We start from the raw sequence: 15612 nt of genomic DNA, 5'->3' as shown, positions 1-15612 counted from the left end.
GCCCGCGCACCTCAACGAAGAGTAGCCCCCACTTGCCACAGCCAGAGAAAGCCTGTGCACAACAACGAAGACCCAACGCAGACATAAGTAAATAAATAAATAAATGTATTGGTTAACTTCAAAAACCACAGCTATCTTGTATCATACAAAATTTGAACAACTGTATAAATGGTTATTATAGTCAATCCATAGCTGAGTGGTTTAAATTCCTCAAAAGTTAATTGTGTAATTTAATTTTAACATGTAGATTTTGTGCTATATTTACCTATTACGCTCTTGCTCTCCCCCAGCTCCTGGCAAGATTTACTGACTATTCAAACTACCAGCTTCCGTAAGCTCCTCTATCTGGCATATCCATGTGTGGCATTATCTCTCATCTGGTAGGGACTGAATGTATCTTGCTGTGGTAGACTTGGTGGATGGAGTGTCCAGGGGTGATACCTGGGCACGGATGCCATTACTCAGTGGTAGATCTCTCCTACATATCTGCGGTGTTGGCTCAGTTTATATAACAGAGCTTCCATGTTGGTCTCCAAAGAGACCCTTGCAATCTAGACAAATACATTCACTTTCTAGGAGAGAAAACAGAGACTCCACAAGAGAAAATTCATTGTTATGGTTGATGGTATATGGGCTTTGGTGTTAGACTAGGGCTCAAATCCAGGCTCTGTCACTTTTAACCAGATGACCTTGGGTAAGTAGAAACAGATAAGCAAAAAAAGCCAACTAGTTTACTTTTATTAAAGGAGTAATCCATGCACATGGTATAAAATTCAAACAGTACAAACGGTATACAAGAAAAAGTGTCTCCCTGCACTTCAGATCTGCAGTCTACTCTCCAGAGTAACCATTCCTAAGGGTTTCTTGTACAAACGTTCAGAATTTCATGCATATGCATAGCATAATACAAATGCGGCTGTGTAAATGTGCAAGCATATCTATATCAATTCCTGTAAGCGAAATTTTTGTCAGGGGTACGTGCATTTAAAATTTTGTATGTAGATGCTGCCTAATGGTCATTCAAAAGACTGCACAGTGGATGAGAGTGACTATTTTCCCACGTGCCACTTCTTAAAAAATTTACCAGTTAGGTGGAAATGTCATCCTAATGTGGTTTCTTCAAATGTTTTTAAAAACATAACACATAGACAGAAAAACACACAAAATATAAATGTACTATTCAATGAATTATCAAAGAAGCAAACAAGTCAGGTCAAGAAACAGAATATCAGAACATTACAGAAACTTTTCTCATGCTTCCTCCTACCCACTTTCTCCTTTCCAAAAATTAACATTATAGTTCAGTTTTGCCTGATTTTGCACTTATATGCACAGAATCATACATAGTATGCTTTCTTTGGTATCTGCTTCTTTTGTTCAATAATGTGTTTATGATATTTCTCCAGTATACAACTGTAGTTCTTTCATTTGCCTTGTTATATAGATGTCCATCATGTAAATACACTGCAATTTATGAATCCATTCTACTATTGACAGATATTTGGGTTGTTTACATTTTTTAATTTTTATGAATAATGCTATGTAAATATTTTTATACATGTCTCTTGGTGCACATGTGCATGCATTTCTGTTACGTCTATACCTAGGAGTATGGCACTGCCATAGCCATGTCAAGATCAGTCTAGCTTTTGTGAGGATGAAAGACCACATGGAGAGAGAGGCCAACCAAGTCAGCCAATGTACCAGCTGAATATAGCTGTGTGAATAACCTCCAGCAAGATCAGAAAAAGAACTGCCTGGCCAATCCATATGATTGTGATCAATAATAATTACTGCTGGTTTAAGTTCCTACATTTTGAAGCAGTCTGTTACATGGCAATAAACAACTGACATGTAGAAATTGGTACTAGAGATGGGGTACATAGAAATTTAAAATACATGGCATTGACTTTGGAACCATACTGTGGGTGGAGGCTGGGAAAATGAAGAGGCTGTTAGTGAGAGCTGAAGGACTGGCAAAAATCTTTTAGGGTAAACAGTTGTGGAACAGTGGATAAAAATGTTGCCTGTAGTAACTTGAAATATAGATAACATACTGAATGAACTTGCCTAGCTAGCTGAGATATTTCCAGGCAGAATATTGAGAGTGTCACTTGGCTTCTTAGAGCTGAGTATAAGCTATGGGAAGAGAGGAAGACACTAGAGAACTGTTCAGTTTGTAAGAAGAATTTGGAGGAGATACAGAGAGCCCAGGCTTCCTGGGTTAGAAAATAAAACGGTTCCTTATCCCAGGTTTCTCCAGCTGGCAAGAATTTCAAAATAAGAAATGCCCCCACCTTTCTATAATGAGATTTCAGAGGAAATAAAGCAATGAGAGAGAAACTCTCACTTCTGGTATAATAACTTCGATAGAGAGACAAGCCAGTCTTGCCCTCAGGAAAAAGAGGAAGGTGGGAGGAAGGGGTTGGGTTGGTCAAGAGGGTGGTCTACAAAAGATCTGAGACAATAGACATTAGGCTACTGTGGCGTGTGTTACGTCCTCCCTAGTGAATGAGGTCCTGCTTCCTCAGCTCTCTGGGGCAGAAGACAATCATAGCAAGACATAGTTTAGGAAGAGCCATTAATACTGTACTTAATGCCAGCCACATCCACCCCAAGGGGACAAATACTGGTATTAGAAAATAACTGTGAATACCTAGTGTGTCCAGCTACTATTACTTCCCCCTTCCTGCACCCTTATTCATGCATATGGTGCATATGAAAGCAAATATGATCCTCCAGTGGGCACTGTTCCCCTAGCCACAGGTGACTGGTCCAAGTGTGGGCACCTGATTACAAAGAATTTAGTGAGTGGGTGCAAATGGTAGGGATAATTATGAAACAAGAGTGGCTATGAAGTATGGCCATAAACTGATGATTATTACAGATGGGTGTTAGGTACGTGGGTGTTCATTGTTAACTATTCTCTCAAAAGAATATTTTGAAATTCTGAAATTGTATTATCAAACGAGAATATGATGGAAGTGCTGACTAAGGGTTAAGAACCCTTAGTCTCAAAAAAGCTCAAAATATTCAGGAATTAGTTTAACCAAACGTACAAGACCTGTACACTGAAAACTACAAAATGTTGTTAAAAACAAGTAAAGATGACCGTAATAAATGGAAAAACACCCCACATTCATGAATGGGGAAGACTCACTATTACAATGGCAATACTCCTCAAATTAATCTGTGGAGTCAGTGCAATCCTTATCAAAATTCCAACTGCCTTTCTTTGCATAAACAAACAAGCTGATCCTAAAATTCAATATGGAAATGCAAGGGATCCAGAATAGCCAAGACAATCTTTTTTTTTAAAATAAATTTATCTATTTATTTATTTATTTTAATTTTGGCTGCGTTGAGTCTCCGTTGCTGCATGCGGGCTTTCTCTAGTTGTGGAGATACCGTATGACCCAGCGATTCCACTCCTAGGTACATAACTAAGAGAACTGAAGACATGTATTTCCACAAAAACGTGTACACAAATGTTTGTAGCATCATTATTCAAATAGCCAAAAAATGGGAACTCAAATATCCATCAACTGATGAATGGATAAACAAAACATGGTATATCCATACAACAGAATATTACTTAGCAGTAAAAAGGAATGAAGTATTTCATACATGCCACAACATGGATTAACCTTGAAAACATTATGGTAAGTTAAATAAGCTAGACACAAAGGACAAATAGTGTATGATTTCACTTACATGAAATATCTAAAATAGGCAAATTCATAGCTACAGAAAGGTTAGCAGCAGCTAGGAGGGGAGCAGTAGGGAGTTATTGTTTAATGGGTATAGAGTTTCTGTTTGGGGTGATGAAAACATTCTGGAATTAGACAGTGGTGACTGTTGCAAACCTTGTGGATATACTAAAAACCACTGAATTGTACACTTAAAAATGATATTATTGTATGTGAATTATTTCTCAATTAAAAAAAGACCCCTTAGTCTAAAGAGAAATTCTTTGACAACAAAGTACATGTTATTGAACGGAAACATTTGAAATACAATACATAATTTGTGAAAATCACACACCTCGTAGTGAGAGAGTGGCAGTGACATATATACACTACCAACTGTAAAATAGATAGCTAGTGGGAAGCAGCCGCATAGCACAGGGAGATCAGCTCGGTGCTCTGTGTCCACCTAGAGGGGTGGGATAGGGAGGGTGGGAGGGAGGGAGATGCAAGAGGGAAGAGATATGGGAACATATGTGTATGTATAACTGATTCACTTTGTTATAAAGCAGAAACTAACACACCATTGTAAAGCAATTATACTCCAATAAAGATGTTAAAAAAAAAAAAGCTGTGGTATACATAAATACAATGGAATACTACTCAGCCATAAAAAAAGATGGAATTTTGTCACTTGCAGCAACATGGTTGGATTGGAGGGCATTATGCTAAGTGAAATAAGTCAGACAGAGAAAGAGAAATACTGTATCACTTATATCACTTATATGTGGAATCTAAAAAATACAATAAACTAGTGAATATAACAAAAAAGAAGCAGACTCACAGATATAGAGAACAAAGTAGTGGTTTCCAGCGGGGAGAGGGAAGAGGGGAGGGGCAACACAGGGGTAGGGGCTTAAGAGATACAAACTATTAGGTATAAAATAAGCTACAAGGATATATTGTACAACACGGGAAATATAGCCAATATTTTATAATTATAAATGGAGTATAACCTTTAAAAATTGTGAATCACTATATTGTACACCTGTAACTTATATAATATTGTACAGCATGTATACGTCACTAAAAGAAAAAAAATAAATTAAAAATAAATAGTGTAATAATGGAAACTATTTAGTGTATTATTTTTAATAATAGTAATTGGCCAGGTAACAGCCTTAAGATACATTTTAGTACTTGGCAAAGTGAATTCATTTTCATTTGAGAAGTATATTTTGAGTTGGAGGGACAGAAGACTTTAATATCAATTAATATCAGTGCCCTGTTTGAATACCCCAGACCCGCTTCTTTCCATCTGTGGTACTTAACCTCACTTTCCTCAGCTGTAAAGGAGAACAATAACATCAATTTTGATGTCCATTAATAAAACCCCCTTTTTTCCATGCATACCAATAGGGTTCACATGAGGTTAAGGGGACTCTATAGCAGTGCCTCATCATGTGTGCTTAGGGGATGGGAGGTAGGGAGGGGGTGGGATGACTCATCTTGAGCCAATGAATAGAGTGTCATTAAATGGAGGAGACCCAACTGGGAATATTTGGACTTTAGCTGGAGAGGGTCTACCAGTTTGCATGAAAGACTCAGGAGCTTCCTAAAAAGGCTCTTATTCCAAGGGAATTAGTTACTGGAGGAGAGAGCCAATTTTGAGTGCTGTGTGTTGTTTATCACTCAGATTTGAAGAACTTGTGCATCGCGTCAAAACCAAGAACTGGACAAGCTGTTTTGACACAAAAGTTTTAGTAGGACACGGTAGGGGAAGGAATGTCCTGTTGTTCTCTGTAGTGCAGTGATAGTGTTACCGAATCAGGTCCGGCTGCTCGCTGCTCAAAAATCAATACACAGAGAGAGAGACAAATGTAGGTAGAAAGGAAAGTTGCTTTTAATCAGAATGCTGGCAATCTGGAGAGATGGTGGACTCAGTGTTCCCCAAAAGCCATTTCCAAAGATTCTGCTCAGCCATGAAAGTTTTTAAAGGGAAAAAGGGAAGTAATCTCAGTTAATCATTGAGATAGGGGGTCAGAGTTGTCGCCATCCCCCACTGTGTGCAGGCTTGTCGACTTGTGATTTTTCTTTAGATGCTATCTTGTTCACACAGTTTGTTTATGAGGTTACTGAAGGGGGAGCTAGGGAAGAGATCTGGTCATCTGTTAATCACTTGTTCTTCATTTCTACTTCTTTGATCTACAGAAAGAATCAACAGATTAAGCAAGGTATTGTGTGGTTGAAAGATCTGAAAGGTGTGCTAGGGCTGGAGATGAGTAGAGCATAGGGTGCCTGGTTTAAGGTTAGTGACAACACGAAACGGCCTCCTGCATCTCTTCCTGCCAAAAGCTGCTTACACTAGCACAGTGTGAACCTCCCTGTGTGATGGCACCAAAACGTCCACCTGTATCTGTCCCCATTACTTGGAGGCTGAGATGACATATCTGTGGGCTTTGTAGGGGGGCTAAGGATCTTCTAGTCACATCTAGAAGACAGAACCTAAGAAACGCTCTTTATTAGTGTTAATAAATTTCCACCTTTTCATTTCACTTTCTTCCCCCATGCCTCCCCAGCAGAACATTTTGCCAATGTTAAAAAGAATGAGGTAAATCTATGTGTATTGATATAGAATATTCGCTAAGATATATTATTGTTAATTGTAAAAAGATACAGAACAATGTAAATATTATGCTTCCATTGATAATAAAGGAATTATACATATATATGCATGGAAGACATTGGAAGGATACAAAAGACCATTTATAGTGATTCTGAGAAGGTGACTCTGGGTGTGGAAATCTGGGGCAAGAGAGACTTTTCATTATTTACTCTTTTGTATTATTTGAATTTCTTTTTTTGGACATGTCTACATATGTATGTTATTACATATCACATATATGTAACTTTTAAAAACTATGTATTGCAAAAAATAAAATTTAAATTGAAAATGACTTAGTCTAAACTTTCTCATATTGACTATTACTATCTATCCCAAATAAAAGGAAAGGAAAAGGACATACCATTCAGAAAATATGTAAATATTTTCAGTTTTCATATATATGAGAAATATTTTCATATATATGATATATATATGAAATATATATATATCATATATATGAGAAATATTTTCATATATATATGAAATATATATATATATATATATAAATAAGGAAGTTCCTTATTTTGGGTAGGCTGTTTTCTTTCCCAGAAGCAGAACACAGCAATAGTGCTTAAGAGGTCTGGTTCTGATGTCAAACAGCTTGGGATCCAATCTTAGCTCTGCCACTTACTAGCTAAATGTCTTGGGTAACTTAACCTGTCTAAGCTTCAATTTCATTGCCTTTAAAATGTGGGAGAATAATAGTATCTACTTTTTAGGGTTATTTATGAAGAGTGAATGAAGTAGCGCAGTGGAAGCGATTACCATACTGGCTGGCCCATGGTAAGCACTTGATAAATATTATTAGAAAATGCATATGATGAAAATAAAGGGCACACAACAGTGAGGATTTGTGGGAAGCCAATATTTGTTTTCCTTTTTGAAAAACGTGGACAGCCAGTGACAAATATGGATAATGAAACACATTTAGAGACGTTCCGTTTGTGTAATTAACAATCTAGTAATTTCCAATCACTGGTTGAAGTTTAGGTCTCTCAATGATGGCAGACCTTTGAGAGTTGAATGGGGTGTGGATAAAATGGCAGAGTTTCCCAGTCAGTTTAGAAGAGACTGTGTTACCTATGTTATCTACTTGTCTTTCTGGATGCTCTTACTGTTCTTAGTTTCCCCACGTGTCACTTAACGAGGTGGAAAGAACCATGGACTGAAGAGAAAGAGAATAATTTAAGCCTGACTCTATAACTAATGAGCTGGGTGACCTCAGGGCCATATTGCCCCTACTTGCAAAACAGGGAGACTGGCCCAGATGATCACCGAGTTTCTTCCAGATCTAACAATTCTACAAAAATGTCATGCTTGCTTAGCCCTTCTGGTCTCTACTGAGTCTATATCCTCCGTTGCTCCATTCTGATGAACTCAGATTGCGAGGTGACAAGAGAGCTTTGCAAAGCCTGAACTAAAAATAACCTCCTCCATAAATATTTTATCAGAAGCTAGAGAGCTAAATAAAATAAAAGATAATTAAAAATCAGTATTAATGTCTGTATTCTGAGAATTTCACTTTGTTAATTCATTTTGTGAACAGAAGTTTCCATCAGAGGTGGCTAAACTAAATTAAGAATGAAAATCCTTCGGAGTGTAAATAAAAGAAACAGATTTAAATTACTAAAATTTACTAAGAATAAGATTCATTTTACTTTATGTCTCCCATTCAATTGATACGGTACTTTTAATAGGTGTACTCATTTATCTCATATTTTCCAGCATTTTGCAGAAATGTTATACCTTATGTATAATAACGATTAAAATGCTTTACATTTGTGGAGCTGGTGTTTCATAGTTTACCAAGAGATTTTATAGTTTAAATTTACAACCGAAACATCTACCTGGTCAGGAATTTGATAATATACAATATAGCTCTTTTCTCTTGTCAAAATGATAAATTGATATTTGAGTTAGAGTTTATTTTATAAAGCAAATATTGCAAGTTGGTAAAAAAAATAAAAAACTGTTCAATAGAAATGCAAAATAGGGTGGTATGTTCTGGAATACTTCTTTTTTCCCACAATAGTGAGTTAGGCAATATTCAAAGAACTTCCTTATTTTAACTTTAAAATTTAAAACAACTTCTCTATATCAATAATAAAGATTCTTTGTTTTTCACCAGGCAGGGAGGTCACTTCAATATTTGATATGCAACATGGTATTTGGTATAAAGCGTGTTGTTTAACCAGGCTATTGAAATCTCACTATAATACCAATTCATATGCTATAGGACCAACCTTTTATTCTCTATAATGCCAAAGTTCTCATGAAAACTATATTATTTGTTTTTGGTTTTGGAAGTTGGGACAGAAACAGCACTAGCAAATTTCATTGTTTCAGATACTGAAGAGAAAATTTTGAATTTTAATATAAACTAATTTTAGGTATTTTAATATCATTAATTTTTGAATAGATTGTTTAGATTGGACTGCCTCATTTGAGTAGACTGGAGAAATTCCATATTGCCTCTTTCCTCCATGTTCTGCAAAACGACAGTATAGAACAGTAAAGCATTTGATTTCTCTTTGGAATAATAATGCTGAAGTGAGTCATTCATTTATTCAACAACAATTTATTGAGTATTTACTATTGTGCTAAGCCTCACAGGAAGGAAAAAGAAGTATATAACTGGGTACTTGCATATACACAATGATAACCAATAATTGTAGATGGGTCAAACTCTAAGCACCAACAGTGGATACTTTAATAGAGTAAAAAAAAAAATTCTGCAGTAGGAGCACTAGAATAGCCAGGGAAGGCTTTGCCCGGGAGGAAGAGCCTGAAAAGATGGGTTGGATTCGAATAGGGGGACATAAATGGAGAAAACATCCCAGGGAGGAGAAGCGATATATAAAACGTTATAGTATTAGTCAGGCAGAAGGCATGTCCTGAAGATAATATTGAAGAAATAGGTCACAGAGCAGAGAACTCTTTAATTACTGAAGGGGTCTACGGACAAGTAGCATGAGCATCCCCTGGGAACTTGTAGATATGCAGAACCAGAAACTAATTCCACATATTCAAGGTCTTTGGGTGCTTTGAAGATTGGATGTCTTCCCTGATGAAAATGCAAACTTCACTCTAGAACCAAAATCTAGACATTCCTGGAAACAGTGAGTTTTCCCCCCAATTCCACAATGTTTGCCTAATCTGGAGAGAGGTAGTTAGGTGGATATGATTGTGGAAGTATTTGACTGCTGAGTTAAGTAGCTCAGGCCTCATCCACTCATGAATTCAATAAACATTTATTGAACTCCATTGTGGTAGCACTGGGGATACAGAGAAATATAAGCCCTCCTTAAGCCCTGCCCTTAAGGAGCTCACAATCTTATAGAAAAGTAAGTAACCAACAATTATAAATATCTTTGTGCAAATGAGTTTTAAAGCATTATAACTGAGAAATAAACATGATTTATTCTGTTAACATTTACTGAATATTTAGTACATGCAAAATGGTGGTGTTCAAGGGTATTTGGGGTTGGGGAGAAGCAGAGATGGATCAGTTAAGTGGCTACCATCTAAGAGTAGGAAGTAAAGGAAGAATAAATAGGGTTTGGTCACTGTGAATTCAATGGAAGGCCAGAGAAAGAAGCAAGTCTGCATTAACCCGTAAGTGGTAAGGTAAGGTAGAATTTGGATCACTGAGCAGAGAAATAGGGAAGGTGAGAGAGTGAACCATATTTGGGGGGTTTTGTTTGTTTTACTTTTTAGTTGGGGGAGAGATATGTTCAATTTTAGATATGTGGATCTTGAATGCATGTTCATAGAGAACCCTCCAGTAAGGAGGAGGAGGTTCAGGACTGGAGCTTAAGAGAAAAGCAGAGCTGAAGCAATGATTATCAGATGCTTTCTCCTCCTAACAACCCATCTGAATCACTGGAAAGTAAACAGGATTGATTGTGCAGCTTAAAGTTGTCCGTTGATGGTTAATTACATTTTGTTTATTTTTAAATAAAGCTCCAAACCTTTGCTTTCTTAGCTGCAAACAACACAAGCAAGTTTAGTGATCTCAATCATGACTATTATGTTCACTAATATGACTTTATTTCCTTTTCCTGTTAGTGCAACAGTAACAGCAAAAAATGACAATAACCAAGTTTTTTTTTTTTTTTAATTCCATTTTCAAAGTCCTACTCTAGTCCATTGTGTCTGTGTGTTCATTTTTTAAATGTATTGGCTGGGACCTCCCTGGTGGCGCAGTGGTTAAGAATCCACCTGCCAATGCAGGGGACACGGGTTCGAGCCCTGGTCCAGGAAGGTCCCACATGCCGCGGAGCAACTAAGCCCATGCGCCACAACTACTGAGCCTGCGCTCTAGAGCCCGCGAGCCACAACTACTGAAGCCTGTGTGCCTAGGGCCCGTGCTCCGCAATGAGAAGCCACCGCAACGAGAAGCCCGCGCACCTCAACGAAGAGTAGCCCCCACTTGCCACAGCCAGAGAAAGCCTGTGCACAACAACGAAGACCCAACGCAGACATAAGTAAATAAATAAATAAATGTATTGGTTAACTTCAAAAACCACAGCTATCTTGTATCATACAAAATTTGAACAACTGTATAAATGGTTATTATAGTCAATCCATAGCTGAGTGGTTTAAATTCCTCAAAAGTTAATTGTGTAATTTAATTTTAACATGTAGATTTTGTGCTATATTTACCTATTACGCTCTTGCTCTCCCCCAGCTCCTGGCAAGATTTACTGACTATTCAAACTACCAGCTTCCGTAAGCTCCTCTATCTGGCATATCCATGTGTGGCATTATCTCTCATCTGGTAGGGACTGAATGTATCTTGCTGTGGTAGACTTGGTGGATGGAGTGTCCAGGGGTGATACCTGGGCACGGATGCCATTACTCAGTGGTAGATCTCTCCTACATATCTGCGGTGTTGGCTCAGTTTATATAACAGAGCTTCCATGTTGGTCTCCAAAGAGACCCTTGCAATCTAGACAAATACATTCACTTTCTAGGAGAGAAAACAGAGACTCCACAAGAGAAAATTCATTGTTATGGTTGATGGTATATGGGCTTTGGTGTTAGACTAGGGCTCAAATCCAGGCTCTGTCACTTTTAACCAGATGACCTTGGGTAAGTAGAAACAGATAAGCAAAAAAAGCCAACTAGTTTACTTTTATTAAAGGAGTAATCCATGCACATGGTATAAAATTCAAACAGTACAAACGGTATACAAGAAAAAGTGTCTCCCTGCACTTCAGATCTGCAGTCTACTCTCCAGAGTAACCATTCCTAAGGGTTTCTTGTACAAACGTTCAGAATTTCATGCATATGCATAGCATAATACAAATGCGGCTGTGTAAATGTGCAAGCATATCTATATCAATTCCTGTAAGCGAAATTTTTGTCAGGGGTACGTGCATTTAAAATTTTGTATGTAGATGCTGCCTAATGGTCATTCAAAAGACTGCACAGTGGATGAGAGTGACTATTTTCCCACGTGCCACTTCTTAAAAAATTTACCAGTTAGGTGGAAATGTCATCCTAATGTGGTTTCTTCAAATGTTTTTAAAAACATAACACATAGACAGAAAAACACACAAAATATAAATGTACTATTCAATGAATTATCAAAGAAGCAAACAAGTCAGGTCAAGAAACAGAATATCAGAACATTACAGAAACTTTTCTCATGCTTCCTCCTACCCACTTTCTCCTTTCCAAAAATTAACATTATAGTTCAGTTTTGCCTGATTTTGCACTTATATGCACAGAATCATACATAGTATGCTTTCTTTGGTATCTGCTTCTTTTGTTCAATAATGTGTTTATGATATTTCTCCAGTATACAACTGTAGTTCTTTCATTTGCCTTGTTATATAGATGTCCATCATGTAAATACACTGCAATTTATGAATCCATTCTACTATTGACAGATATTTGGGTTGTTTACATTTTTTAATTTTTATGAATAATGCTATGTAAATATTTTTATACATGTCTCTTGGTGCACATGTGCATGCATTTCTGTTACGTCTATACCTAGGAGTATGGCACTGCCATAGCCATGTCAAGATCAGTCTAGCTTTTGTGAGGATGAAAGACCACATGGAGAGAGAGGCCAACCAAGTCAGCCAATGTACCAGCTGAATATAGCTGTGTGAATAACCTCCAGCAAGATCAGAAAAAGAACTGCCTGGCCAATCCATATGATTGTGATCAATAATAATTACTGCTGGTTTAAGTTCCTACATTTTGAAGCAGTCTGTTACATGGCAATAAACAACTGACATGTAGAAATTGGTACTAGAGATGGGGTACATAGAAATTTAAAATACATGGCATTGACTTTGGAACCATACTGTGGGTGGAGGCTGGGAAAATGAAGAGGCTGTTAGTGAGAGCTGAAGGACTGGCAAAAATCTTTTAGGGTAAACAGTTGTGGAACAGTGGATAAAAATGTTGCCTGTAGTAACTTGAAATATAGATAACATACTGAATGAACTTGCCTAGCTAGCTGAGATATTTCCAGGCAGAATATTGAGAGTGTCACTTGGCTTCTTAGAGCTGAGTATAAGCTATGGGAAGAGAGGAAGACACTAGAGAACTGTTCAGTTTGTAAGAAGAATTTGGAGGAGATACAGAGAGCCCAGGCTTCCTGGGTTAGAAAATAAAACGGTTCCTTATCCCAGGTTTCTCCAGCTGGCAAGAATTTCAAAATAAGAAATGCCCCCACCTTTCTATAATGAGATTTCAGAGGAAATAAAGCAATGAGAGAGAAACTCTCACTTCTGGTATAATAACTTCGATAGAGAGACAAGCCAGTCTTGCCCTCAGGAAAAAGAGGAAGGTGGGAGGAAGGGGTTGGGTTGGTCAAGAGGGTGGTCTACAAAAGATCTGAGACAATAGACATTAGGCTACTGTGGCGTGTGTTACGTCCTCCCTAGTGAATGAGGTCCTGCTTCCTCAGCTCTCTGGGGCAGAAGACAATCATAGCAAGACATAGTTTAGGAAGAGCCATTAATACTGTACTTAATGCCAGCCACATCCACCCCAAGGGGACAAATACTGGTATTAGAAAATAACTGTGAATACCTAGTGTGTCCAGCTACTATTACTTCCCCCTTCCTGCACCCTTATTCATGCATATGGTGCATATGAAAGCAAATATGATCCTCCAGTGGGCACTGTTCCCCTAGCCACAGGTGACTGGTCCAAGTGTGGGCACCTGATTACAAAGAATTTAGTGAGTGGGTGCAAATGGTAGGGATAATTATGAAACAAGAGTGGCTATGAAGTATGGCCATAAACTGATGATTATTACAGATGGGTGTTAGGTACGTGGGTGTTCATTGTTAACTATTCTCTCAAAAGAATATTTTGAAATTCTGAAATTGTATTATCAAACGAGAATATGATGGAAGTGCTGACTAAGGGTTAAGAACCCTTAGTCTCAAAAAAGCTCAAAATATTCAGGAATTAGTTTAACCAAACGTACAAGACCTGTACACTGAAAACTACAAAATGTTGTTAAAAACAAGTAAAGATGACCGTAATAAATGGAAAAACACCCCACATTCATGAATGGGGAAGACTCACTATTACAATGGCAATACTCCTCAAATTAATCTGTGGAGTCAGTGCAATCCTTATCAAAATTCCAACTGCCTTTCTTTGCATAAACAAACAAGCTGATCCTAAAATTCAATATGGAAATGCAAGGGATCCAGAATAGCCAAGACAATCTTTTTTTTTAAAATAAATTTATCTATTTATTTATTTATTTTAATTTTGGCTGCGTTGAGTCTCCGTTGCTGCATGCGGGCTTTCTCTAGTTGTGGAGATACCGTATGACCCAGCGATTCCACTCCTAGGTACATAACTAAGAGAACTGAAGACATGTATTTCCACAAAAACGTGTACACAAATGTTTGTAGCATCATTATTCAAATAGCCAAAAAATGGGAACTCAAATATCCATCAACTGATGAATGGATAAACAAAACATGGTATATCCATACAACAGAATATTACTTAGCAGTAAAAAGGAATGAAGTATTTCATACATGCCACAACATGGATTAACCTTGAAAACATTATGGTAAGTTAAATAAGCTAGACACAAAGGACAAATAGTGTATGATTTCACTTACATGAAATATCTAAAATAGGCAAATTCATAGCTACAGAAAGGTTAGCAGCAGCTAGGAGGGGAGCAGTAGGGAGTTATTGTTTAATGGGTATAGAGTTTCTGTTTGGGGTGATGAAAACATTCTGGAATTAGACAGTGGTGACTGTTGCAAACCTTGTGGATATACTAAAAACCACTGAATTGTACACTTAAAAATGATATTATTGTATGTGAATTATTTCTCAATTAAAAAAAGACCCCTTAGTCTAAAGAGAAATTCTTTGACAACAAAGTACATGTTATTGAACGGAAACATTTGAAATACAATACATAATTTGTGAAAATCACACACCTCGTAGTGAGAGAGTGGCAGTGACATATATACACTACCAACTGTAAAATAGATAGCTAGTGGGAAGCAGCCGCATAGCACAGGGAGATCAGCTCGGTGCTCTGTGTCCACCTAGAGGGGTGGGATAGGGAGGGTGGGAGGGAGGCTCAAGAGGGAGGGGATATGGGGATATATGTATGCATATGGCTGATTCACTTTGTCGTACAGCAGAAACTAAAACAACATTGTAAAGCAATTATACTCCAATAAAGATGTATAAAAAAAAAATCACACACCTAGTTATGATTTCAAAACATTCCTTAGTTTAAAAGACAATTATAAATACACAGCATTAAGTCCTTCTGAAGCTTATATTTATTATACTTATATATTTATACTTATTATATTTCATAGGTTTCTGCTTCATGGAATAAAATCTGAGCAAAAGAAAGTAACTTCCACTTGGTAATGTAACGCACAGAAATGTTTAAGTTTCTAACTTAGGAAACTACAGTATGGTCATGTGTTTGCAAATCAATTTACCAAATGTATAGATCACCGCTCAGTTACAGAAGGCATCATAATGCAGTTACTCCAGGCCTGGAAGTCAGATGGTCAGAGTTGCTGTCCTGGCTCTATCACTTAGCTTGTTTCTACTTCTTCATGTGCACTTGAGATGTTTGGAATTGAGGTTCCTTCCAGCTTTAAAATTTTAAACTTATTTGATCGTATTGTGGCTTTATAGTCAAAAGAATTTTGAAATTGTTTTACTTGCTTGGACTGCATTTAAACATTCACGTTTTAAAATTTAATAAATTACTACTGGACTGTAAGATTT

At 37.2% G+C, this 15612-nt stretch overlaps 1 protein-coding gene across 1 annotated transcript in view; it reads right to left on the bottom strand.

Moving 5' to 3' along the window:
• SPIC (Spi-C transcription factor) overlaps nucleotides 1-15612 on the bottom strand; it is a 61902-nt gene that overhangs the window by 45489 nt on the left and 801 nt on the right. The window lies entirely within an intron of this gene.

Source organism: Eschrichtius robustus, chromosome 13 (assembly GCF_028021215.1).
Source record: "Eschrichtius robustus isolate mEscRob2 chromosome 13, mEscRob2.pri, whole genome shotgun sequence".
NCBI classification, from domain to species: Eukaryota; Metazoa; Chordata; class Mammalia; order Artiodactyla; family Eschrichtiidae; genus Eschrichtius; species Eschrichtius robustus.
Note: the sequence above shows the minus strand (reverse complement) of the source record. Positions and strands in the feature narration are given on the sequence as shown.